Raw genomic sequence first — 26,919 nt, 5'->3', positions numbered from 1 at the left:
GTAAGATCCTGTCTCAAAAATATATATATCAATTAATTAATTAAGTTTTTAAAAGTAATTGAAAGGATTTGCTAGTCACTCTTAGAATGTAGTATTTTCTCTTTTTAAAAATTGTTTTTCACTGCTGGAACAAAAGAATGTACTCTTTTCTAAATAAAAGCTGAAATTTGCTTTTGAATTGAAAATTTTCTTCACTTTGCGTAAAAAGGTCCTATATAGGCTTCTGATTATGGGAATTCTAAATTACTTTTTAAGAATTTTTTTATTGAGTAAAACTTGTGAAGTTCTTTATAAACAGAGCAATCAAAGAGAGTGGGCCCCCTTTTCTGTCTTTCAAAACAAAATAACCATGTTAATAGAAAAGCTAAACACACATCCTGTTGAAAGCATTATCTGTGTAACTTCATTTGAAGCCAACAAACAGCATAATATCATTTCTGTGACCTGCATTTTCTTTTATTAATTAATGGCAGATTATCATGTCTGATATAATAGGCAATTTATTGACTTCATGGACTTTAGTAGCTAGTACACAATGATATGAGCCTGCAGACCCTCACTGTAGAGAAAATGGCATACACAGCATTAAGCCTTGTCAAAGCGTTACCTATAATGACAAAGTCAGCTTGAAACTTTATTTTGAAAATTACTAGTTAATTCTTTTTTGGCTTTCTTGGTCTTTTGCTTGTTTGTTTTAAGAGAACCAAGTTTCACAAGCCAAAAACTGCAAATGCCAGATTGGGTTGGATTTCCAATTTGGCCTCTAACTGGCTAATTAAATTAGGTGCAAATCACTGCACAAGTCATTTAACTTCTCAGTGCCTTTTTCTTCCCATATTTAAAATAGGATCATAATAGCAGCTACATCATACGTTTGAGGATTATGTGAATTACTATGAGAAAGTCTTAGAACACTACTTGGCACATGATAAGCACAATAGGCATGCTAGCTATTCTAAATGATCTTTCAGTTCCAAGAATTTTTTATTCACTATGATGTGAAAGAGGGTTTTTTTTTTTTTTTTCATTTTAAAAATATGGAGGAAATAGGCCAGTGTGTGGCTCATGCCTGTAATCACAGGGCACTTTGGGAGGCCGAGGCGGGCGGATCCCCTGAGGTCAGGAATTCAAGACCAGTCTGGCCAACACGGCAAAATCCATCTCTACTGAAAATACAAAAAAAAAATTAGCTGGTATGGTGCTGCACACCTGTAGTCACAGCTACTCAGGGAGGCTGAGGCAGGAGAATCGCTTGAACCCAGAAGACAGAGGTTGCAGCGAGCAGAGATTGCACCACTGCACTCCAGTCTGGGCAACAGAGCGAAACCCTGTCTCACAAAAAAAAAAAAAAAAAGAGGAGGAGGAAATAAATTAGAATATTGGAAATAGATAAACACAGGGCACACACATTATGGTTTAAGGCAATATGCTCTTGCATTTAGGATATGTTAAAAATACATTTAAAAGATAACAGCAATATTTTACAAAAGGCTATCATTTCCTATTTCCAAAAGACACTTTAAAGAGGAAGTTTGAACCAGACTTTGATATGTAATATGTTAGTGCACAAGTGCAAATAGTTTATGTGTCAGACAATAAAGATTTTATGAAATTTTGTGAACATTTTGAAGCAGCAGCAACAATTAAACATCTAACCTCTGTATTAGAGAAAAAATTTAACTGTCCCAAAGTATCTAGTTACAAAAAAAATCTAAATTCTACTCGGTTAACAAAACAAAATCTGCTGTTGTATACTAATAAGATTCATCAAACCAAACTAATTTGTCCAACAGATGTTTAAGTCAAAGAATTGTACATTTCTATTCTATTCAAATATAATAGCGTAAGTAATCATGATACAGTCTTCAAAACACATGAGTTCAAAACTATCTTCTATTTTTATACTCTGTCTTATAACCCAGGAAACAGAAGTGTTTTCTGGACTGTAATAAAACCGCCACTTAAAAGGAAGAATTAGTAATCTAGATCAAATAGCCTTTTTAATGACAAAGAACTGAAAAGCTGAGAGATCAACTGTTTTCACTGGCCACTACTCTCTATACTCTAGAATAAGCCACCAATTCAATAATTATGACACAGCTGTTCCTTTTAAAGATAGTCTTTTATAGTCTAGGTAGAGATTTTTAGAAGTCTCAGTACTCAAATACAACACTGGTAGGTGTCTTAAAAGTTTCCCCATTCATCCTTCCACTGAAACTCTGGCCGATCATATGCTTGCTTTCCCAGTTCTTTTCACTTCTCAGGGAAACATGATAAAACCGTGCTAGGGTTTTGTCATACTGATAGTTAACAAATTTCCAGACCATTAGGTTGACACTAATGTGTGACTTCTGCTTGTGAAATTTATGTAACTGGCACCAAAAAGGCCAAAACTGTTGGTTTAAAAAAAGGAAGTCCTTAATTCTACTTTCTAAAAAGTAGTGAAAACAAACAACTCTATACACAATGGCACCACAAAAGCAACCTTGCATGGAAGCAGGCAGTTAAGAGATCCTCCGAAATTGGACTACATTGATTTAAACTGCTGACTCCCTACTTGGCCGTTATTAAGTGCTACGTACATCTTTTTTTTTTTAAGAGACTGGATCTTGCTGTGTTGCCCAAGCTGGGGTGCAGTAGCTATTCACAGGTAATCAGGACGCGCTACAGCCTCCAACTCCTGGGCTCAAGCAATCCTCCTGCTTCAAGGCTCCTGAGTAGCTGGGATTACAGCACATGCCACTGTGCTCAGCTAAATGCTAACCTACACATACTTCTTACTCTCTCTTTACTCTTTGTAGATGAGAAGGCAAAATGTAACGGTGCCTAGGCCAAAAAACACATTTCCATTGATTATAGACATCCATGAATCATTCATGAAATAGCAAACAAGGCTTAGACAACCTAATGCATGGAATTAAGAATAAAAACCACAATTTGCAAAGCTTACTGTTAATTTCTCTGGTTTTCTCCCATTATACTGAGTCTCAAGCTAGCAATACCAGTCAAAATAAATAGAAATACCTATATCCTAATGCTAAAGAATCACAGTAAAATAGAAAAAACTTAATTGCATGGATATGGATTTTATAAATAAATGCTTAATTTAGACCCTTGTATCTAGATGTTATAAATGGTTCAAAATAACATATATGAATTTCAGCTTCAAAAACAACAACAACAACTATAAGGTGTTTAATGGAAAGAGCCTGATTTTACTTGCTATTTTATATTTAAGGGGATTCTGGCAAAGTTAGCTGACTCAAATTCAGCACCTGCCTAGAAAATAACACACATCTGGCATTTGCCTTCCAAAGTGAAAGTGAACAGCCTAGCTAAAAATCCTAACTGACCCAAATCTAATGTGAAGTATTTCAAGTGTTACTGTGGTGGCATTTATGTGAAATTCTACTTGTCACAGACCTTCTCCCTGAAGCTAACAACTCTACCATCCAGATAAGTGGAATATACAAGTTTGAATTGAACTCTAAGGACCAACAACAAAAACAACAAACAGAATATGCATTTTATTAACAATCTATTAAACCACTTATCCCACTCCTATGCATAAATCTCTCCTGCTTTCCAGTACAGAAAGCATAGCTGAGAAATCATGGCCCACCCTAACTTTCTCAGAATATTCTGACACCAGTCCTACCTCTTCAAAACATGCTAACTCAAAAGATTTACACAAGATACAGACTGGCAATACTTTTCATTTTAATTACTTTCAAAGAATACCAGCTATGCCAACAGAGGTCACACTTAGAAATTTTCAATTTAAAAAAAGTTGCTCTCACAGTAAAGTGGCTCTAAGCTAAAACTCAATTCTCTTATACTCCAAGAAACAACATCTTTGTGCATTTTGAAAAAAAAAATTACTGTCTATAATTCTAAATATATGATTTCTAACATCATTCTACTTGTCTGTCCACATGAAGACAGCAATGCCACCATGCAGAATGAAGATTGCCTGGACTGTGATTCGTTCAACATCACTAAGCAAGACACACCTACCTCAAGAGGTGTGTGCCTTCCTAAGAGCACACTCTGAAAGCTCTGTTAACTGTATATAATAAATAAAACATTTACTAATGATAGCATTTTGTTGTTGTTGCTATTGCCTTAACCTCTATTCACATGGACAGATTAAGACTTTGAATAGGGAGATATATAATTCAGAAATCAGTGCCCTGTTTTTTGTTTGTTTGTTTTTGAGAGGGAGTCTTGCTCTGTCGCCAGGATGGAGTGCAGCGGCCAGGCTGTAGGGTGGTGGCGTGATCTCGGCTCACTGCAACCTCTACCTCCTGGGTTCAAGTGATTCTCCTGCCTCAGCCTCCCAAGTAGCTGGGACTACAGGCATGTGCCACCACGCCCAGCTAATTTTTGTATTTTTAGTAGAGACAGGGTTTCACCATGTTGTTCAGGATGGTCCTGATCTCTTGACCTCGTGATCTGCCGCCTCGGCCTCCCAAAGAGCTGGGATTACAGGCATGAGACACCGCACCGGGCCCTGAGGCAGGAGAATTGCCTGAACCCAGGAGGTGGAGGCTGCAGTGAGCTGTGATCTTGCCACTGCACTCCAGCCTGGGCAACAGAGAGACTCCATCTCAGAAAACAGAATGAAAAAACCTAAACGCAATGTAAAAACATCGAACAAGGAAACATGGAGTTAAACCTGCATAGACAGATAATCCTTTTCCAATGTAATAATTTTTGGTAACCATTCTTTGTATTTCCTATAGCACTTAGCATAGGCTAGGGATGGCCTAAGGGTAAAAGGAAGTCAGGAAGAGAGAAAAGAGAGCTAATGGTGCTGAATGAATTTAGTTTAGCAAGGAAAACTAAGCTAATTGGTTCACACTAATGTATGCACAGAAAAGGAAGAAAACAAGAAGAAAAGAGTAAACTGGCCTGTCAGACAAACAGTTTCTAACTGCTGGCTTTGTGTCAACAACACCCAACAGAAGTTCATTTCAACGTGAGCCTACACCATCCTGAGTTCAGTAGTCCGTTCTGTGTATTAAGTGCAGAGGAATCTGCCCTGTGAGACCAGGATTGTGATTCTACTCTGAATAGTTAAATGACTGAGGGCATTTTGTTAACTGTTAATTTTTTTTTTTTTTTTAAATTTTACAGATCAGTGCCTACCATGCTGACTTTTGCAGAAAATACCACAAAAATAGTGATATAAATAAATATGGGCAGATTTTGTCTAAAACAAAAGTTAGATATTTCAGTATTCTCAATTTTAGTTTAGATTAATACTGACTTTCCGCAGATAGTGCCCAAAGCCTGATATCGGTACCTCAAATCAAAGTGCCCATCTTCATAGATATATATACATCCAGTTAAAGCAGACATCTAATCACAAATCTTCTCACATCTATGAACAAAGGAGGGATTAAAAACTACAACAAATACTCATTTGAAATGTATTTCAACCATGTCATATCCAATATGGTCAAAGTTTCTCTTGGGCCTTGATATGCTTAATTTTTAGTATATAGCACTTAGTACACAACAACAAAGTAAACTGGCACTACATGAAGTATATATTGTGTTTCATTGTACAGTGGAGAACTTCTCCCTCATGTTGGTATTTAAGAGTTGGGCTGTACTTAGCATGTGTGAACAATTCACCAACCCATCCTCACCCTATCCACCCATCCCAAATCTTCCAACAGAGAAAACTTATAAATAAATCCAAGGTCTATATAAATCCACAATGAGTTCAACCTTCCCTAGTGAAAGGAAAATTACATTTCAAAGCTATATTGCCAAATGGATTTATATAACTCTTGCTCCTGTTGTGATTATCAATGCCAAGTAAATTTTATTGGCTAACTTTAAAAATACTTAAAATGTGAGACTAGAATGGAAATACTGACCTAGCTGTACATTAAAAATCATAGTTCAGTCTGTTCAATAAGTTTTGTCTTTTTAACTCAAACTACAGAATTCCATTTTTCATATACGCAAATCTGGAATTTGCATTTATACTCATAGATACAACTCTTTTGGAAAGTCTAAGGAAGTATATAAATAATTGTGTTTTCAAATCAGTATCTAAATATGTGTATTCAACAAAGTTGTCCTTCAGAACACTTTGTCCACTTCATAAATTTAAGACTCAAAATATAAAAACTGTATTTTTACATAGTATGTTCTACTCAGCTTTGAAAATAAACTAAGAGAAGCTAAAGTTCTATCTGAACCAACTCCTGATATACTGTAAGGCTATACTAAACTTCATTTCTTCAATAGTTAAAGTATTTTTCTCAGAGATACAAATTATCAAACTTTTCAAGATAAAGGTTCTAAGTAATTCTACAGTCACTATATTTCAAAAAATCTATTCTTTGCAAGAAAAGTGATTTATCCAATGAACCACAGATGCCACTTACAATCTAAAATTTCTAATACTGCATAGGAGAAAGAATGCTGATTCATACTTACAGCACATCATGTTTACAACAGAAAAAGGAATGCGAATAGCTGTCCCCCATGACCCTACCCATAATTTGTGAGTATAAAATCAAAGTCTCAGAGTGGAACTTAAACAGTTTAGGTAGTCATTACATTTCAAATGAGTCGTCATGTTTTAGTCTGGAATAAGAGTTACAAGTTAAGGTCTCCTAATGAAATATAAGTGAAATAATCTTTGGTTTTTAAATTAATTTTGAAGTCTTCAAATATGAACATGATTATTTTCATGTACTACAATTATTGTCACAAATATTCTTGTACTCGGGGGGTATGTAGGCAGAAAATGGAGCTCAGTGGTTAAGGTCAAGGTCTTTGGAGTGGCAAACTGCCTCCAACTTGATATGACCTTGGAAAAGTCATTTAACCTCTCTGAGCTTCAACTTCCTTATCTGTTATTTTGAAGACAACCAAAAGGCACTTACATAATGCCTAGCATACAGTAAAAGAGTGATAAATAATAGTTGTTACTAGTATTATCAGTGGAATCTCTGCAAATTGCACTTGTAAAATAGATGTGAATCAGAAACAGCTGTATAGTTCCTAAAATTTTACTTTCAATAGTTCTTAAACGTCGGACTTAATTCCTTCTATAAATGAAAAATTGTGATGGCAGGAGAGGCAAATGTCTGAAAAAGGCAAGAAAGAACAAAAAAATAAAACGAGACAAGAACCCAATAACAACTGACATCCTGAAACACAAAGAAAACTGTCATGGCACAAGGAAATGAATTAAGTAGTCCACTTATAAAATTATGCCTACCACTACCTTTCATAATGAGTTCAAACACATCAATATATAGGGCAGGAAAACGACCAAAACATTTCCCCAATCTAGAAACAAAAAACGAAGTAAGTTACATTTTGTATTGAGTGGCAGGTAGTGGGAAAATATTAATTTATTTGGTTTGCAGAGCTATAAACTGGACAACTTTCAAATCTACTTTGCTCTCTATAAATATACCACACAACACATCTAATATGTTAATATGATCCAGTATGGAGACAAGAAGCTGCCACGCTTCCTTCGGGTTTGTTCTTTACTTGACTGTAAGTACCTTCTGGGACAGTGACAAAATAAATGTGGAATTGGAAGAGTTATCTTCTTAATTCTACCCTGATTAAGCATATTTGGATATATAAAGTATCTAATACAGCTAATTTTTCATAACATTTAAGAGCTATATACCTAAAGTTCACGGTATAAATTAATGTCATATCTAGAAACAAGCTTAAGAGTCTGGGCGTGGTGGCTCACGCCTATAATCCAAGCACTTTGGGAGGCTGAGGCAGGCAGATCACTTGAGGTCAGGCGCTCAAGACCAGCCTGGCCAACATGGTGAAACCCCGTCTCTATTAAAAATACAAAAACAATTAGTGGTGCATAGTGGTGGGCACCTGTAATCCCAGCTACTCATGAGACTGAGGCAGGAGAATCGCTTGAACCCACGAGGCGGAGGTTGCAGTGAGCCAAGATTGCACCACTGCACTCCAGCCTGGGTGAAAGGGCGAGATTCCACCTCAAAAAGAAAAAACGAAATAAGCTTAAGAAACTATTTCTGTTTGTATTTACAAAGTTCAATATCTCTGAATATGAATATATTCTTAATGTTTATTACCCAATAATTACTTTAACAAATGTTTATTTAGTCTTTACTGTATACCAGGCACCATCCTAAGGGTTAGGGATGCCGTTTTGAACAAGATAGTAATGGTCCTGATGTTCACAAAGCTAGTAGGGAAAGTTGTAAAGAATAAATAAAAATATATCACATGATCATAAATATTATGATAAAAATCAATTACAGCTGTGTGATATGGAGTGCTTGAGAAGCTATTTTACACAGGTTGGACAAGAAAGTTTGGCTCATTGCATTTTATAATATCTACCCCTGTAAGTGAGATTTGCTGCTAAAATCTGTAGTAACTTTCCTTTTCTCCTCTTCTATGCTAGTTTGCTAAGAAATGAGAAATACTACCACTCAAATTTTTACACATAAAAATAAATATAAACATTATGTCAAGCTATGAAATTAGAATAAATTGTAATCAACTCATTCAATAGGTATAATGTAAACTCATCCCAAATAGATATAGTAACCACTGATAAACAGATATGAGCATTTTACCTTTAAATGTTATTTCCAATACATTTGTAAGGAACTTTCATAATAAAAATGAAATACAGACAAACATACAGTTTATTGTTTTTATTTATAATCATCTTATTTACATATTACTTTCCTAAACTACATATAGAATTTAAAAATATTTTAATTAAATATCAAAATATCCAATATGAAGAATTCAACGTTAACTCACCTGTGCCTGTAAACAGTGCAGAAGATCTATAAGTGTGTAGCCAAATCCAAGAGAAATCTGTAATATAAACAAACAAATAAACATGAATAAAATCTGTAGAATCCTGTTGGATTCCTTAGAGCAGATGTGATTTTTATAACTGATTTTCAAGTAATACTTGTTAATTGCCATCAATACACAAGTAATATTCATTAATAACATCTCTTATTAAATTGCAAGGTAAATCAAGAAGTAGACTTGCTGCATTACTTTTATTTGTACAAGATAATGTAAAATATATAAGGCTACATTTCATTGTGAATTATGAAGTGCCTACAACTTCTCAGTTGCCAGCCTTATACTTTAACTGCTTGTCTAACCACCAGCCTTCCCTATGAGACAAAAAGCTGAGTAAAAGCAGGAGGCCCTAGTGACCTACTCCCACGCTGCATTCCTAGGGCCATGCCCAGCACACTGTAACAGGCAGAAAATGTGTGCTGAATAAATAAATAAAGTTCACATATTAATCTTAATTTACCATGATTTACAGTTTACCTATATGGAACCAAAAGGCCTGAATGACTAAATAATTTGTTATCTCAAGAAATATCTTTTTTTTCCCCCTTCAGAGACAAAAGTTTTGTTCTGTCACCCAGGCTGGAATGCAGTGGCACTATCACAGCTCACTGCAACCTCAAACTCCTGGGATCAAGTGATCCTCCCGCCCCGACCTCCCAAGTAGCTAGGACTACAGGCATATGCCACCACACCCAGCTAAAGTTTTATTTTTTGTAGTGGTAGGGTTTTGCTAAGTTGCCTGGGCTGGTCTCGAACTCCCAGCCTCAAGTGACCTTCCTGCCTTGGCCTCTCAAAATGCCAGGATTACAGGCGTGAACCACCATGCCCAGGCAAGGAAAGCCTTTTTGGGCAGTAAAAATCATGTTATAATAACCAAGATAATTTGCAAGAGAAAAGAGGAAAAAGAAAAGGAAGAACTGAATATTTTCAATAATGAGGGCAACTGTTTGCAAAGTTTCTTCAGAGTCTGTGTCTTTGCGAACAAAGTGCTTCACTGTAAACGAGCCTGCAGCTTTTCGTCTGATTCTTCCACTGCACCAATTAAGCTTGTTCCCAAGAAACAAAATGAGGAATATGAAAACAAGGGTATGTGCTTAAGGCATTTTATGTATATTAATATTTACTGCTTTTGTATATTTTATGGACTCAAGACAAGTGGCTTGATTGGTACTGGTAATGATACTGACAATATCTCTTTTTAAGAATAATTTTTAAAAAAACATTAAACACTACTAGATTTAATCAGCTCCAAGGAATGTTTTTACAACTAAGCTACTAGATTTTTCTTCCTTCAGATGACATCCATCAGTAAGAATTTACAATTTGGATTATCAAAACTTAAAGCACTACTAATTCCTTTAAGAGCCCTTTACTCATTAAAACAGTAAATAGAATCCAATAGCACAAACAAGTTAACATCAATTTAATATCAAAATTACTATTTTTCTTGGACACTAGAAACATCTGATTTCATAATCTAAGAGGTCTACAGGGGAGAGAAACAGAAAAAGATGGCATTTTGATTTTTACCAAGACCTGGCCAGTCTTGAGCTCATCATATATAATGAAATGCAGCTAGTGTATTAATCAGAGATACTTCATGAAAAACAAACAAAAAGAATCTATATGCAAATAAGAAGTTATCACAGTAAATAAACTGAATGGATTCTACTCATGTGGCAGTCAGTGAATAGTGTGCAATAAACTTATGTAATAGGAGTCATCAATTCTTTCTAGCACTATTGGGATAAATGCATTCATTATGCTGGCCTACTTAAGCCCATTATAATTCTATACCAACAACTAATTTGCTCAAGGACATCATATTATGCAACAATCATGAGCTGAAACTTGTGATATTAGTAGGAATGAGATTAAATGATTACTGTTGGCTCTATACTATTCAGTAAACTTTTATTAATAAGCTACTATAACATGACGCAAAAGTGTCAATGCACCCATGCTAAAGAAAGATGTTGGCCAGGCGCAGTGGCTCACACGTGTAATCCCAGCACTTTGGGAGGCTGAGGCGGGAGGATCATGAGGTCAGGAGATCGAGACCATCCTGGCTAACACGGTGAAACTCTGTCTCTACTAAAATACTAAAAAATTAGCCAGGCGTGGTGGCGGGCGCCTGTAGTCCCAGCTACTCGGGAGGCTGAGGCAGGAGAATGGCGCGAACCCGGGAGGTGGAGCTTGCAGTGAGCCAAAATCGCGCCACTGCACTCCACCCTGGGCGACAGAGCGAGACTCCATCTCAAAAAAAAAAAAAAGAAAAAGAAAAGAAAAAGAAAAAAAAAGAAAGATGTTTAGGAGATACAAAGATACTGAAATTTCCAAACATCCAGATACCTTGGTGTAACATTTTAAACAAAAGGAATAAAATACTTCCATAAAAACAGAATTACAAACTATTTTGTAAGTTATTAAGAGAAACTAGTTGTCATTTAAAGCAAAAATGCAGGTAATAAAAGCTCTGTTATAAAGAAGCATCTTGTTACTGGTCTGTCCTGAGAGTTTTCACAAAGCCCCTCTAAGAATGTGTTTCAAGGGAAGGAGTAGGGGTAATTTGGGGGATATCTGCAAAATAATTATTGGATAAAGGACATATACCTAGAATATATTACATAAGGAGTTACATTATTTGATAAAAGGCATGTATCTAGAATATATAAAGATCTCTTAGAACTTAATAATAGGACAAATAATTCAATTATTTTTAAATGGGCAAAATATTTTGTAACTAACCATGAGACATACAATAAGGAAAAGTACATGAAAAAATACTCAACATCATTAGTTATTAGGAAAATGGAAATTGAAACCACAATGAAATATTCTACACAACCAGTAAAATTATCCAAAGTGTTGACAAGGATATGAAGAAATCAGAACCCCTTTAAATCCACTGCTGGGAGAAAATGCAATAGTACAGCCATTTGGGAACAAAGTTTGGAAGTTTCTCACTACACAATGCAATTTTATCCCTGATGTTTTCATTTCTTTTGGGGAAGAGATGTCCATACAAAGAGCTGAATGGAAATGTTCACAGCAGTTATTGTCCACAATAGCCAAAAATTGGAAAGAATACAAATATTTATCAAGGGATTTTCTTAAATGCGGTACATCCATACAATGGAATACCACTCAACGAAGGGGAATGAATTATCAATATGTGAACAACACAAATGAACCTCAAAAACATTATGCTAAATGAAAGAAGACTAACACAAATACAACATCTACTGTATTGTATGATTCCATTTATTTGAAATTTCTAGAAAAAGTAAAGCTATAAAGACAGAAAGCAGGTTGACAGTTTCCAGTGTCAGGATATGGAAATGGAAACTGACTAAAAATGGACACAAGATAACTCTGTGGGGTGATAAAATTGTTCTAAAACTGAACTGTGTCCTAAAGAAAGATGAATAACAGACACAAGATATATATGACTGTAAAAATGTACTGAAACTCCTGCTTTAGTACACTTAGGGTGCATTTTATGGTCTGCAAATTACACCTCAATTTTTAAAAAGCAAAAAGAAATTTAATGTTAAAAAATATTTTAGTGATTTTTCACAAATGCACCAGTGTATCCTTGCTCTTTCTTGTGTGATAGCTACAGTTCCCACGTGAGTAGGAGATCTTAGGGTAAAGGTAGTTCTAGCTGCATATGGTGGTGTGAACACCTGCCAAGTAGAGCATCAACTAGCAGGTGGAGTAACACCTCACTAGTCTGAGTCAAAAAATGAAGTCAGAACTGAATCTACACCACACATAAAAAGACAGCTGGCAGCATTAGAGCCGTGTAGGTTGATAGTAGGGCGTGGGGGAGAACTGGAGAAGATATGCTCAATATTTCATTTTATTTATTTTTTAAATGAATGGGTAGAAACAGACCCAGAGGAAGCAATGTAAACTGGGAAGAAAATGAAATGACAGCTGTAATACTGGCTAAAAGAACATTTTAATTTATAACTACTATAATAAGAGATGTGCCATACTTTTTTTGGCTTAACAACAATGTAACGATAGCATGAATAGCATTTATTGAATGCTTATTCTGTGAGAGCACTGAGTGGAGAACTTTATGTGTGTTACCTAATTTAATCTTCATAACAATCCTATGAGGGTAGGCCCTGCTACTATCATGTCCACGTTATAGATACAGAAACCTAACTGGAGAGTAAAGAACTGTCTAAAGCCAGAGAGCTGATGTACTAGTAAAAGTTTGGGTTCTAACCCACAAGAGTCTGACTCTGGAGTTTATACACGATCTTATCCACTAGGCTGTTACAGAAGGTCACTGTTTTGATAATGCTATTTTTGCCAACTTTATTTGAAAAAGCAAATGGCAGAAATGTAACCAACCTGAAAACTGCCTTCTTGTGGTTTCTGGTATAGTACTAACAAGACCAGCAAAGGGTATTCCCTACATCCTGCACCTTTGGCAGACACTGTTAATAAATCTTGGCATTACTATTTTCTCAGCCCAAATGCAGGCCTCACAATTTTCTCAAAGTTGCTAACAATCAAAGGATAATAGAGCTAGTATGTAAATAAAGATATGTCTGTCGCAGGGCATGGTGGCTCACGCCTGTATTTCCAACCCTTTGGGAGGCTTGGGCAGGCATACCACTTGAGTCCAGGAGTTCGAATCCAGCCTGGGGCAACAAGGTGAAACCCTATCTCCAAAAAATACAAAAAAATTAGCTGGGCATGGTGGCGCACAGCTATAGTCTCAGATACTCATGAGGCTGGGATGGGAGGATCACCTGAGGCTATGGATGTCAAGGCTGCAGTGAGTCGTGATCGCGCCACTGCATTCCAGCCTAGGTGACAGAGTGAGCCCTTTCTCAAAAGAAAAGAAAAGAAAGGTATGTTTGTCAACCCAAAACAACCAAGTCTTTTTTATGGACAACTGAAAACATGGAACAGGCTGTTGTAAAGAGATGACTAAACAAAAGGGCAGCCCGACAACTATCACACTTCATGTTTCGGGACAGCCAGCACCACCCTAATCAAGCCAGCCAGACAGATTGGCAGGAAAAAAGAGAATGCACGGGGAACAGAAGAAAAAGCTAAGGAAGGACTGCTCAAATTACTTAAGATTTTTCAATAGTTCCAGTCAAGCACATGTGAATATATACCCATAGTGTACACCCATAATGTATGATTAATACAAATTTTTCCCTTTTGCTTAAAAGCACAAACTCTCAAACATAAAAAACACCTTTAAGTCACGTTTCATAGCATATAATCCCAAGAAGAAACAGTCATACTTTCAAGACTTACCTTTGAAAACTATTTCAGATTATTGAACATGATATTGTTATTATACAAATATATTACATATATTTGTGATGCAAACGTGTCCTAATATATAGCCTTCATATGAATTTTAATAGTAAAATTCCAAAGTTTCACGCAGAAGACTTAATAATATAAAGAATGAGGACTAGACATGCAAAGTAAAATTGTTCCCCAATAAGTTTGATGGTGCTAAAAATAAGCATCTAGACCTCAGAAGAATAATTTATAAATGAATTGATTAACTTCTATATATACTGCAGACAAGCTCATGATTTCTTTCTCTGTTTAAAAGACTATACCTCCACTGCAGACAATAACTCTTAACTAATGAAATGTTTAAAGGTAATTTTCATTTTCCAAAGTCCTCTGTAAGGTCAACAGTATCACGGCAAAACTCCCTTAAAATAACATTTAGCCCTGATAACTTATGGGTAAACATTAACTAACCTCCTAATTATTCTTTCCAACTATTCATTTTGCCTATTAAGGTATACAAATTAATACAGAGAAATTTTTAGGTTAATAAAACCAGTGCTTAAAGTTAACTGAAAGTCAGTCATAAGATGTTCTTTTGTTATTTTAACTCAGTTTAATAAAAAGCTTCAGAAAGTACAATTAGTCATAAGTTAAACAAGTAGAGATTTAGATATACAATTGAATAAATTTTCATCCTTACTAAATGTAAAAAACTTCATAGGCCATAATTATAACAGATATATAGAAAAAATATATCAGTTTAAAAATTCTTAAGCTACAGTTACATACACATCCACAATTTACATGTATGACACAGTGAAAAATAATATATCCATCACACTCATGGATCTCATTATGCCCATTCCTTTCCATCTTGTCTCTTGCCTACCACGGTCAGAGGCAATAAAACTATTAAAAAAACAGCAATTCTCTAAAGACTAGTATTCTTGCCCAGAGATAGACCTAAAAAACCAATTATCTTATATCTGTAGTTGAAAGAATGGTTAAGATTTCTTTGGCAGAAAATATAAAGAAAGGAGGGTGGCAGACTGGAACTAAGTCTTGAGGAATTTCTACAGGTAAAAACTATGTAGAAAAGGAATTGACCAAGGAAAATGAGAAGAAATTACCTAAAAGACAAGAGGAAGACCAGCAAAGACAAGTACTATAAAATTCCAGAGGAGATAATTCCAAGGAGAGGGTGGTCAACATTGTTCAATGACACTGGGAATTAAGATTTCTACTTGATGTGGCAACCAGAAATTACTGGTGTCCTTTATAAGGACACTTTCAATGGAGAGATAAAGATATAAATCAATCTAGAGAAGGCTGAAGTGTTGACATGTGAAAAGGAAATAAGGACTTGGATACAGCATGTACAAATGATTGCTGTCATTCCCTTATACTAAAACTTATCTTCTCCTCTAGACGGTGAGCTGTTTGAGGGCAAGGATGAGGTTGCATCATCTTTGGGTAAGACAATAACCTGCTGCTGGACTACTAATTTTTAAACAACTGCAGAAGTCCTAGGGCTTTTATTAGGGTGCTTTGCCAAAAAACTGACAACAGTCTTTAACAGAATTACAGGGGGAAAAAAAGATAAGTTCTTGGGCAGAAATTAATCTTTCTTAAACAGAGGTAAAAGGCTCAGGGATAGTTCCCCAGCAAGACAAGAGCAGAGCATGCCACCCTAACAACCGATCCACTCCCACCTCAAATAAAAAGGCCCCAACACACCATAAGTAGAATTTTTATTGTTTTTCTGCCAATAGTGTGGATAATTTTTAGACTATAAACTCCCCTCAGAAATTCATCTTCTCCTTAGCTTGTTTCCCCTAATTACTGTTGCAATGACCACTCTGACACAACTAAGCCTAGAATCCTTCCTTTTATATCCCTTGGGTACAATACAGACGAGCCTATAAAACACTTCAAGACTCTGTATAATATACAGTCATGCAATACATAACAACATTTGTCAATGACACACTGCATATCCCATGGTGGTCCTGTAATATGATATCATATTTTTACTGCACCTTCTTTATATTTAGACATGTTTACATACACAAATATTTCCCATTGTGTTACAACTGCCCACGGTATTCAGTATAGTAACATGCTACACAGGTTTGTAGCCTAGAAACAATGGGTTTCATCAGATAGCCTAGATATGTAGCAGGCTAGACCATCTAGGTTTGTGTGAGTATACTCTTGCCTAATTATGCAATACTCAGAATGCATTTAGGTGATGCATGACTATATGCATAATTTTTTTTTTTTTTTTTTTTTAAGACGAGTCTCGCACTGTCACCCAGGCTGGAGTGCAGTGACATGACTTCAGCTCACTGCTACCTCCGCCTCCCAGGTTCAAGCAATTCTCTGCTTCAGCCTTCTGAGTGGCTGGGATTACAGGTGCCCGCCACCACGCCTGGCTAATTTTTTTGTTGGTGTTTTTTTTTTTTTTTTTAAGTAGAGACGGGGTTTCATCATCTTGGCCAGGCTGTTCTTGAACTCCTGAGCTCGTGATCCATCCGCCTTGGCCTCTCAAAGTGCTGGAATTACAGATGTGAGCAACTGCGCCTGGTGACTACATGCACAATATTTTAAGACCACGGGGTAAGAAAAGAAAGTGAACCAGAAGTAACTAGCTTTTTTTTTTTTTTTTTTTTTTTTTTTTTTTTTTTGAGACAGGGTTTTGCTCTGTTGCTCAGGCTGGAGTGCTGTGGCACAATTACAGCTCACTGCAGCCTCGACCTCCTGGGCTCAGTTGATCTACCCACCTCGGCCTCCTGAGTAGCTAGGACTATAGGCATGCACCACCACACCTGGCTGATTTTCATATGTATTTATTCATTCTTTTTTTTTTTTTTTTTTTTTTTTTTTTTGCAGAGACAGGGTTTTGCTATGTTGCTCAAGCTGGACTTGGAACTCCTGGCCTCAAGTGATCTTCCCACCTAGGCCTCCCAAAGTGCTGGTTTTACAGGCATGACCCACCATGCCCAGCCAACATTAACATTATATACATATATCTACAAAGTGCAGGGGCAGTCTTTAACCCCCTATACCTGAAGTACCCTCAAAGACAGCCTCAGAAGAACCAGCACAAACTTGCCACCAAAGGCACCCTTCCCCAAATGATGGTTACTGTCAATTCCCACCTCCTACAGAGAGGTCAAATCTATCAACAGAACATGACCGCATTAAGATAAAATCATTATTTCAACACAATAAAGAGAACATTAATTTTTTAAAATGCACACAAAGCATGTAGGAGGGCAGGAGAGGAGGTGTCTCCTTAAAAAGGAAGACAGTAAGGTGACACAATTTATCTAAAGTTGAAAAACTTACAACGGACCTGGATGTCAAACCCGGGACTGCCCGAGCACAGGACCTGTATTTTTACTGCTCTGCCTGCCTGCTAGGCAGCACCAACCCACCAAAACAAGGGATAGCAAGCACCAAATGAAGAGTATTTTAAAAATAAAAACAGTTGAAAACAGCTCACAAGTGTGTATAACAGGTATTCATAGCCATAATGTTTTAATGAAACAAAAATAAGTTTATTTTCTGACTCAAATTATAATTATGTATTATGTGATTAAGTATGTCAATATTTTACAGAGTTGTAGAAAGAATGTAGTATTCCAAAAGCTAGCACCAGACTAAGAGAAAAGCTTTGCATCTCACTGTGCAGGACAGTGAAGAACTTACCTGTGGAGCAGTTAGTACCTAGCCACATTTTGTTTGTTTGTTTGTTTGTTTGTTTTTTGAGACGGAGTCTTGCTCTGTCACCCAGGCTGGAGTGCAGTGGCCGGATCTCAGCTCACTGCAAGCTCCTCCTCTCGGGTTCACGCCATTCTCCTGCCTCAGCCTCCCGAGTAGCTGGAACTACAGGCACCCGCCACCTCGCCCGGCTAGTTTTTTTTTGTATTTTTTAGTAGAGACGGGGTTTCACTGTGTTAGCCAGGATGGTCTCGATCTCCTGACCTCGTGATCCACCTGTCTCGGCCTCCCAAAGTGCTGGGATTACAGGTTTGAGCCACCGTGCCCGGCCCTAGCCACATTTTAATCAACTTTCTGTATTTTACTGAGTCACCCCCCCCCCCCCGATGGATCCAAATGTCACTCAGAAGAAATGTTATCAGAAAACAGATTGCATAAGAAATGTGCCCCTACTGTGTGGGACTATAGAGTTTGTCATCTTCCTAAAAAACTAAAAACGGGATTTTTCATTTTACTAGGTGCCTGGGTTCTAACAAAAACATTGAGGAATACTGGAGAAAACTGGATCCTATAGCAACACTACCATTTTGGGAAAAAATTGAGATCTAGCGCAAACTTAGAAATCAAGTTTCAACTACTGAGTTTCACAGATGGAAATCTAAGGCTCAAAGAGATTAGTACTTTTACTGATGACAGGACTTCTCCCAGTCATCATGACTAACGGAGTTTCTATGAACCCAGGAACAAATATATCATTAAAACTTGGGCCTCACTATCCTATCTTAACCAATTGCTATTCAACCTCCACGTCATGGAAGGGCACTATGTACACAAAATGGTGTGAAAGGGCCTTCTGACTTAGTTGTGAAGCCAGAATTTATTGATAACATATCTAACGTACAAAACATAAATAAAACGGGATAGATCTCAAGATGAGCATTCCAATACCCTAAGCATACAGAACAACAGGAGCTACCTTTTGTTATGAAATAGATGTCAGTTCCCCTGCTATAAATTTTACATGCTGGTCGGGCGCAGTGGCTTATGTCTGTAATCCCAGCACTTCGGGAGGCTGAGGCAGGAGGATTACTGGGCTCAGGAATTCGAGACCAGCCTGGGAAACAAGGCGAAACACCGTCTCTACAAAAAATACAAAAATTAGCCAGGTGTGGTGGTGCGTGCCTGCAGTCCCAGCTACTTGAGGGGCTGAGGCTGGAGGATTACTTGAGCCTGGGAGGTTGAGGCTGCAGTGAGCTATGTTTGTGCCATCACACTCCAGCCTGGGTGACAGAGCAAGACCTCATCTCTTAAAAATCCATTTTGCAGATGAGGAAACTAAAAAAGAAGTTAAGCAATTTACTCAAGTTAAAGCAAGAGGAAGAAATACCAACTGAATCCAGGTCATTCTGAATTCAAGGCCTCCGCTCTCCCAGGTTGCTGCTATCACCGCTTCCTCTGCCAGGCTCCCTTCTCTGCAATTCTTGCTCTACCCAACTCCTTATTCCCTCAAAGAAAAGGATTTGATATCAAGAAGATACTTTCTAACAGCCAGCCTTACACAGTCACAAGCACCAACTTAACAATGAGTTACCCAAAAAGGTTTCACTAACAAGATTATTCAGTTATTGGCTGTTGTACCTACATAAGCAAAGAAAACGGAAGAAATAATACAATATTGCAGGATAAAAGACAGTGAAGAAAAGAAATTTTAAGGCTGTGACAAAATGAGAACTTTACTTTACACAAGGAATTTCATTAAAAAAGAAAAGAAGACAATTCTGAAACCTAAGGTCGGAGACAGCTAGGAAAACAATCTATTGTGGCTAAATTCTTCTTCAAACTGGGGGTCCCAGAGACCAAGAATGTATATAAATGTCCATAAAACATCCATGAAATTTTCTAATTTCATGCTTTCATTTTGATGAAAATCTGAAATTGCTGTTTAATTTTCCATTTGTGCTTACATTTGTGTTAAGATGAGTATTTTAATTTCTTTGAAGTCAAATCTTGAGACAGAAAGTTTTCTATGAATTCAGCAAAGAAAAATCATGTGGGGGATTTGAAACATCTTCACACAGCTACTAGCAGTACATGCTGAACTCAATGTAACCTGAGCTCAGCAGATTATACACAGCAATTTTGTTACAGCCAAACACCCTTGCATGGTAGTGCTAATTTAAATCTTATCGATTTGGTAGTTTTGTTTATATTTAGTTAGTAAATCTAATTTTGTTTTATAGGTCTTAAACTAAAATCTTCTGTATTGAAAAGGAATCTAGCAACATACCAAACTGGTGCTTTTCATAGGAGCCATTAACCAAGTTAACATTCCCAATTATTTACATAATAAATATGACCATAAAATGTAGATTTTAAGAATCATTCATGTACAGGTTTTGTTTACCAAAAATTTCACTGACAAATCAAAGGCCCTACCAGTGGTATCCAAAATGTGTCTCTGAACTGTAGCTAAAGAACAAAGTCTTTTAAAACTAAAAGAAAAAATGTAATGCTTTATTGTTCTATAAAGCTAAATTTCAGCAAATGTGAAGAATCTGCCTTTATTATAGATTATGAGCTTACTGTTTCATGGAGCTAAATTTTCCTTTTATTTCCTGAAATCGTGATGCTAGTAAGTGGTCATTTTCATTTTCATATAATGACTAGACAAAATTGAAATTATGACACTCCTATGCCAGTTTTCTAGATTTGGGAAATTTTTTTAAATAGAAACATGAAATCATAATCTGGGTACCACTGGCCTACAAGTTATCTACCATGAAATGGGGTGTGTGTGTATATCTGTGAGTGTATATATATATATACGTGTGTGTGTGTATGTGTATATGTGTATATCTGTGAGTGTATATATATATATACGTGTGTGTGTATGTGTATATATATAAAACGTGTGTGTGTGTATATATATATAAAACATGTATATATACACACATACAAATAGATATAGATACACAGTTATAGGTATTCTCCTCTGGGAATTTCTATTCCATGGGGGAAATTCATTTGTAGCATGAACTACCAATCGGGAAATTCTTATTTCTATCAAAAGGAATCTAACACCCCTCTTTCTAGCCCATCTAGGACAAAGAGCACTCTAGGCAGTCAGGCCACAAACTACAGCATGGAGAGAAAAGAGGATCTATTACCATTTGATATCTAAATACTTGGAAGTAGTTACTTTGCTAGACCTCCTAGAATAAACCACAGCCCAATAGTGTTAATAATAATAATGACAAGTAAGACATAAACAACAAAAACTCTGAACAGAAACTGTGAAAGATTAAAGACAGCAATAAACTCTTTGCTACACCTCTCATTGAGAACTGAAGTGTAACCGCCCTTCCCCTGAAGCTGAGGTTGCCTTAATGACTGGCTTGACCAAGAGAATATAGCAGCAGCAGTATTCTGGGACTTCTGAGCCTTGATGCTTCAGCCTGGGACTCCTGAAACCCTAGATCTTAGCATTCTGAGCTGCTACATATGTATGACTGCCTTGAGGCTGCCATACTATGAAGAAGCCCAAGCTGGCCATGTGGAAAAGCCATATGAAAAAAGAGAATTAAATGCCCAGCCAGGGCCCATCTATTATGGCCCCTGACAGTTCCTGGTCTTCCCAACTAAGACTCCAGATACAGAAGAGACAAGCCATCCCTATTGTGCCCTGTCCAAATTCCTAACCCAGAGAATTATGAGCTATATTAGTAATAAATTGTTTTAAACAACAGATCACCAGAACAAAAACAAATCACCTTTCATAAATAGTAATAAGGACTCTAAAAACAAAAACAAAAAAAAAAAAAGAAAGAAAAGAAACATCTCAGGCAGACAAGCTGGAAACCAGAATGACAATAAACACAAAAAAGGATTACGATGCTTAAGGATAAATAAAAATTCATTCACTCATTTACCCAACAAAGATTTATATACAAAGATTTATATATATATATATATATATATATATATGTAAACAGGGATATATAAAAGCTCTGGGAATATAATGGTTTAAAAAAACGAAAAAAGTCCTACTTTCAAGGAACTTACAAGAAAACATTATGTACCATAGTGGTATTTTTCTATATACAGTTCTTAATTTTTTTTTCCCCCCACAAAAATTGCTAGCTTTGGCCAAGTGCAGTGGCAAACACCTGTAATTCCAACACTTTGGGAGGTCGACATGGGAGGATTGCTTGAACCTAGGAGTTCCAGACCAGCATGGGCAACATAGTGAGACATCATCTCTACCAAAAATAAACAAGAAGTTAGCTGAGTGTGGTGATGCACATCTGTGGTCCCAGCTACTCAGGAGGCTGAGGCAGGAGGATCGTTTGAGCCCAGGAGACTGTGGCTGCAGTGAGCAGTGATCACGCCATTGCACTCCAGCATGGAGACAGAGCAAGACCCTGTCTCGAAAACAAACAACAGGCCGGGCGCGGTGGCTCAAGCCTGTAATCCCAGCACTTTGGGAGGCCGAGGAGGGTGGATCACGAGGTCAGGAGATCGAGACCATCCTGGCTAACATGGTGAAACCCCGTCTCTACTAAAAATACAAAAAACTAGCTGGGCGTGGTGGCGGGCGCCTGTAGTCCCAGCTACTCGGAGGCTGAGGCGGGAGAATGGCGTGAACCCGGGAGGCGGAGCTTGCAGTGAGCCGAGATCGTGCCACTGCACTCCAGCCCGGGTGACAGAGCGAGACTCCGTCTCAAAAAAAAAAAAAAAAAAAAAGAAAAAAGAAAACAAACAACAACAACAAAAAACGAAACCAAACAAAAAATAGCTAGCTTTTTATGGACATAACTAACAATTCAGATCAAATCAAAACACAGGCCAGGTGCTGTGGCTCACACCTGTAATCCAGCACTTTAGGAGGCCAAGGAGGGAGCACTGCTTGAGGCCAGGAGTTCGAGACCAGGAAGGCCAACATGGCAAAACTCCGTCTCTCCTAAAAATACAAATATTAGCTGGGTATGGTGGCAGATGTAATCCCAGCTTCTTGGGAGGCTGAAGCACAAGAATTGCTTGAACCCAGGAGACAGAGGTTGCAGTGAGCCGAGATCACACCACTGCACTCTAGCCTGAGCGACAGGGCAAGACTCTGTCTCAAAAAAAAAAACAAAAAACAAAACAAAACAAAACAAAAAAACACACCACCACCACCAATCTCATAGAGTGACCGAGAGTTTGAGTTCCTCTATGAGAAGGAAATGAAGATTGAATCAAAATCCCACAAAAAGTTATTTGTCGTTTGTAGTATTTAAACACACTTTAGTTAACTATAGTATATAATAAAACGTTTGGGTTCTGATTTCAGACCATAAATTCAAGGCATGCGTAACGAATTCTTTTTATTTTTTCTTCATAAAGTATCAGGTTAAAAAACCTTTTAAAGATACCCTTACAAATGTGCATAGTAGACCATTTCTATTTTACTGTAGTCAAGATCCTAGGACCTAAAATGGGCAAAGCAAGTAAGGTCAGTAGTAAGTTGTTGTTTTAACAAGATTTATTTCTGTCTAGGTGTGCTACAATTCAAACAAACACACTCACTATTCCAGTGACTAAAATAATTTTTAACTGCTCCTTTTATTAAAGCATAGACAATTTAACCTTTCATATCATCCTCAGGGCTCTAAAATTATTCATACCTTTCTATTTGTAGCATTTCTCTATTCCAATTTTATACAATGCCAAAAAGAACGCAAATAGAGAAAATTATTCTACATGGTATTTTAAAATAAAATAAAATGTTTCATATCACACTGTAAAAGAACAAAGCCGTAAATAACTATGTTTATGGTCTCTTAGGCAAAAGACCATAGTATGTCTTAAAATCATTAGCAACTAGCACAATGTCTCTGTAACAGATTCTCAGCAAGTATCTGTTGACTGATAACACATTTATTTCCCAGTTATGTTTTTAAGTGTGGCCAAGAAAAAGAAGCAATGCTATTTTTTATCCCAGTAATATTTGAGGCAAAGAAAAAAACGATGTTTTCAAAAGAGGTCACAAAGAAACACATCTGTCCTTTTCATTTTCTCTTGAAAATATTTTTAAAGGAATGGGGTGGGGGAAAGTGGTAACAAGTGCTATGTGCTCTAAATGTCAATATCGCGCAGATGACAATGAAACAGTAACAGAATTATAAACTAACGTATTTTCTTTTTTCTCATAATTTGTTTTAGCACATTACACGGTAATTTGTCAGAATTTCTTTTTAAAAATGTGATGCAAAAAAGAAAAAAATTATCATTGCTAAAAAGCAACTTATTAATTTTTTATCCAAAACACAGTATAAAAATCGTAACAGTGCACTGAACAAGAACATCATTAAGATCTTTAAAATAAGACTACTAACATTCCATTATAAAAAGTTGCAATATCTGGGAAGAAGATACTGAAGAATGTCTTACTTAACAGACAGCTCATTGTTCTCTTCTAGACTGGTCTAGAGACTGGCATGGCATCAGAACATGCGTCAGAAGACCTGGCCATCTTCCTGGATCTCCGTGAGACCCAAGGCCAATCACTTAACATTTCTAGTCCTCAGTTTCCTCAGTGACAAAAGGAGTGGCACAATTGTCCCCAAATCCTGTTTAGCTCTAAACAAATTCTACCATCCTCAAATAAAGAGCCATTAGTCTAAACAGGGTTTTAAGGCACTCACATCTTCCATTTGCTTAATTAAGGTACAATTATTTCCTTAATCTTGCACTAAACACTTTACAAGTTTCAAATGTCTAGAGATAGACTACTTATCTTATTTTATCTTTACAACAACTCTGTGAGGTATGTTGAGCCTATAATTTTCATGTGCATTAGGAAAATGCCAAAAGGGAGGCTGAGTCAAGTGACATGGTTTGATTAAAGTCATTTAGACGAGAAAAACGTGGAAATTAGATCTTCTGACTCTAGCTCAGTGCTCACGCAAGAGATTTCCAGAAACAAGCCACTTTTAAATCCACAAGAACTACAAGGAAGGGGAAAAAATGGTGTTTATTTTTAAATGAATATACTGTTTCTTTAAATCCAATGTCATAGTCTCAAATTCCCTAAAACAGTACAATTTTAGGCCTTTAAATCTCAAAATTATTTTCAAGACTCCTGGAACAAGAAAATCCCAGTGGCTTAACACATTATCAAAATATTACCATCTATCAGTATTTCCTAAATCAATGTATCTTTCTTGGGGAAAAAGGGGGTCTGTAGTGAAATAAGATTTGGAATATTTGTAGATTAATAATGCACATAAGGTCTTTAATTTAATCTAGCATTTCACAAATTTGCTGACTGATACATATTTCAGACTTTTTATAAAATACCAATGGTCATTCTAAAGCACTTTTGTTCCAATGAACAAAATCATCTTGGAAAATACTTCTGTACATTTTTAAAAGATGATCATTTCCTAAATAAAAAACAAAATTATTATAGTTTTTCCTTATTTCTCTAACATACATATTTTCATCTTTTCTGAAAAGATAAATTATCTTACAATTTGTACATTTAACATGACAGTGTTCCTTTTTTCATTTCCTGAAAAGCTGTTGACCCAATATTGTACTTCGTAATCAACAGCAACTTGGAATAGAGAACTATGGTAAAAAATCTTCTCATAATCTTAAAGTGTATTCTTGTGACACAAATGACATTATATCATATTAAAAGGTCTCCTTCTGTAGCTAAATCATATACCCAGAACCGACACTGAAAAATCTGGGGAGACCTCAATTCAGATGAAGTGTACACTTTAAATACATATTAGCAAAGACAGGTAATTGGGGGGAAATTACATCAGAGAAATAACATTTGAATCCATCTTAAACTATTATAGGGATCTGTATCTAAAATTGGAACAAACATTTACAGGTAAAGGGGAAGATAAATTACTTAATCACTGAGCCCATTAACCTACTTGTAACATGGAAGTAACTATTAATATAAGTGTGGTTTTTGCCCTATTTATAAAATAGCAAATGATGAGGCAAAGGCTAATTAGCTAATCTGAATTTATCTTGTGCTCACGATTTTATAACACTAGATGTATCTATTTATTCCCAAAGGGATTAGGCATTTCCCACGCTTCCTCTAGGCAACGATGAGTTCCCTAATAACCAAACACAGTTTCTTCTTACTTCTAACTAATAGTGTTGAGCAAGTCCAAAAATACCTTCAAATGCTTTTGAAAATGTAAGGGCAACTTAGAAATGAGCTGTTTTTAGTAATGGTATTTTAGAAGTGGTATAACTTACCACTTCAGGCAAAGAGGTATGACTTGTCACTGGTAACAGTGGTAACTCGGGAAGTTGAAAAGAGTTATTTTGAGAAAATAAGAGATTGTGGGCTCTAGTCTCAAACCTCACCCTTCACCTCATATATATGAAATGTTATGCTTATGTAATTCACAAATCAAATTTCTGTTTAAAACTGGAAGAATTAACAACAGAGTAAGTTATATATTTACTTTAAAGGTATACACACGAAAAATTTTTTAGTAATAGAAGTACTGAGTGTTGGCTAAAAGATTTTAGATATGTCAGTCACTTCCTAATCCTTAAAATGTTTATACAAGTTTCTCCCCACATCCCCCACAGTCCCCCTATTATATCCATTTTATAATTCAGAAGGTGATCTGTTAACCAAGCCATAAACAGAGAGTAAATTTCAAAAGCAACTGCCGGCCAGGCACGGTAGCTCATGACTGTAATCCCAGCACTCTGGGAGGCCAAGGTGGGCGGATCACGAGGTCAGGAGATCGAGACCATCCTGGCTACGGTGAAACCCCGTCTCTACTAAAAAAAAAAAAAAAAGAATTAGCCAGGAATGGTGTTGGGTGCCTATAGTCCCAGCTACTCGGGAGGCTGAGGTAGGATAATGGTGTGAACCCGGGAGGCAGATCTTGCAGTGAATAGAGATCCCGCCACTGCACTCCAGCCTGAGCAACAGAGCGAGACTCCGTCTCAAAAAAAAAAAAAAAAAAAAAAAAAAAAAAGCAACTGCCTTGTCCACAAATAAATGAGTAA

General features: G+C 36.6%; 1 protein-coding gene across 12 annotated transcripts in view; it reads right to left on the bottom strand.

Annotated features, from left to right (window-relative positions):
• NCOA2 (nuclear receptor coactivator 2) overlaps window positions 1-26,919 on the bottom strand; it is a 297,264-nt gene that overhangs the window by 177,169 nt on the left and 93,176 nt on the right. For all 12 annotated transcript variants that reach the window (XM_050801549.1, XM_050801540.1, XM_050801542.1 and 9 more), the window contains exon 2: window positions 8,809-8,865. The gene's annotated coding sequence lies outside the window, so the exon portion shown is untranslated. The remainder of the gene's footprint in view (window positions 1-8,808; window positions 8,866-26,919) is intronic.

This window comes from Macaca thibetana, chromosome 8, assembly GCF_024542745.1.
Source record: "Macaca thibetana thibetana isolate TM-01 chromosome 8, ASM2454274v1, whole genome shotgun sequence".
Taxonomy (NCBI): Eukaryota; Metazoa; Chordata; class Mammalia; order Primates; family Cercopithecidae; genus Macaca; species Macaca thibetana.
The sequence above is the reverse complement of the archived record's forward strand: the minus strand, read 5'-3'. Positions and strand labels throughout refer to the sequence as shown.